We start from the raw sequence: 2,209 nt of genomic DNA on the forward strand, positions 1-2,209 counted from the left end.
CGTCTCATTATCAATACGAATCGAATGTTTTTTGAACTATTCAAATGGTTGATCGGTGTTCCCAAAATCGTCGACGAAAATTTGTATCCGCACAGCGTACACACACACTAACATACAACAATTTTTACTAGAAACTTTTGAAACGTAAAGGTACCTTACATGAAGTTAATTCATCAAGTTCATGCAACTTGCCTGAAGGCTAAATGCCGTTTAATCTTTTGCTTAGTCAGTCACCTATAATTTTCTTTGTGAAGAAACAAGCATAAGAGCAAATTACCAACAACTGAATGAATTAAAATATTCAATTGTACTGTAATGTTTTCAATATCAACAAATTATCAAAATTTATTTACCATTGTTTTATTTGCAGTAATATTACAAAATAGAAATAACAAAACTATTTTTTCTGTATAAAAATATTTATCAATATAACTCATAATACTTGTAACAAGTCTAAACCGATTCGTTTTCTTTCAATTTCAAGATTCACAATCTTAACTTCAACTCGGTATCCTAGTTCAATAGGGTTAGGATGTTTTCTCAAATTACTAACATGTATAAGTCCCGCAGTCCCCACACCAATGTCCACAAAAGCCCCAAAATCAGTAACATTTTCAACAATTCCTGTTAAAGTCTCTCCTATTTTAAGATCGTCCAGACTTGTAACATTTTTTCTGAACAAAGGTTCATTACTCTTGCTGTCACATCTATAATCTTTATTGGGGTCTCTTGATAAACTTTCAATTACCCAATTGACTTGGGCTTCTGGAACCACGAGTTCTGCAGCCAATTTGGAAGCAGAGAAGACTTTTGCATAGCTTTTCAGGTTTTCTATAAACGTTTGTTTTCCAATGTCTTTTAATGATAATTTAGCTCTTTCTGCAATTATTTCAGCTATATGATAGCTTTCTGGATGAATCCAAGTTCTATCCAAGGGATTTGTTTCACAGCCACTAGTATCACTGACGACTCTTATAAATCCTATAAATTGTATATAACTTTTAGGCCCGATACCAGCCACATCTCTCACACCATCTCTTGATCGAAATGGTCCATTTCTATCACGAAATTTAATTATTTTTTCAGCCTTAGAATTACCTATGCCTGCCACTTGTTTCAACAAGGTGTGAGAAACAGTATTTATATCAACGCCTACGAAACTCACACATTCTATAACAACTTCATGTAATGATGATGCAAGAAGCTTCTGAGAAACATCGTGCTGGTACATTCCTACTCCCAGATGTTTAGGATCGATTTTAACCATTTCACATAAAGGGTCTTGTAGACAACGAGCTATATAAACAGCACTGCGAAGATTTGTATCAAGTCTTGGAAACTCTTTAATTGCTTCATCACTACAAGAATATATTGAAGCACTCTCTCATTTATTATACTGTATCTAGTGCCTGGTAACTGGTCTTGTCCACTGAGTTCAATTTCAATTACCCAAAAACTGCTCGGTTTCTCTGCAAGCGGTACCATTTCCTAAAGCAATGAGTGAACAATTATATTTATTCATAAGATTAGCAACAGTAGCTTCAGCGAGTGCAGTTTTCCAGAATGTGGATATATCACAGCGTGTGTCTAATACTTTTCCTAGCTCTGATATCAAAGCCATTTTGCAACCATTTGAAAAACCAGGATCATATACCCAATATTTTGCAACCTTTCACAGGTTGTGTCATTAATAAATGTTTTAAATTACTACTAAAAAACTTGGATTGAAGCGTCTTCAGCTTTTTTATTCAAACTATTTCTAATTTCACGAGTTATTAAAGGAGATATTAGTCTTTTATAAGCATCCTGGAATGAATCTTTAAATATTTATCTCGAGTTGGATAGTTAGTCCCTTTTCGAAGCCATTTGGATTCACAAAATCTTTGTATTGTATGTTTTGCAGCATCAGGAATCACTATCTTAACACTTAGAACTTTAAGAGATTCCCCACGATTTATTGCTAATATCTGATAAGGCTGAATGGTACTAGTTCTGCATTTGAAATCAAAATATAATTTAAACTTCTCTTGGTCGACATTTTTAACTGATATTTTTGGCATGACTAGATGATTGTTGGTATCCTTCTTAGGTTGTTTTGCTAATGAACTTTCAAAAACATTCTAATCATTTTTATATATTTTTGTAGCTCGTCTAACAGATCCCTATCTTTGCTTATAATATCTGCAATTATATGCTGAATTCCTAACAA

At 33.4% G+C, this 2,209-nt stretch overlaps 1 pseudogene; it reads right to left on the reverse strand.

The window, feature by feature from the left end:
- Positions 1-409: 409 nt before the first annotated feature.
- On the reverse strand, positions 410-2,060 carry LOC113386570 (annotated as a pseudogene).
- Between the last annotated feature and the right edge of the window lie 149 nt (positions 2,061-2,209).

This window comes from Ctenocephalides felis, unplaced genomic scaffold (assembly GCF_003426905.1).
Source record: "Ctenocephalides felis isolate EL2017-DRISC unplaced genomic scaffold, ASM342690v1 CF-g0.4_SCAFFOLD_03571, whole genome shotgun sequence".
Taxonomy (NCBI): Eukaryota; Metazoa; Arthropoda; class Insecta; order Siphonaptera; family Pulicidae; genus Ctenocephalides; species Ctenocephalides felis.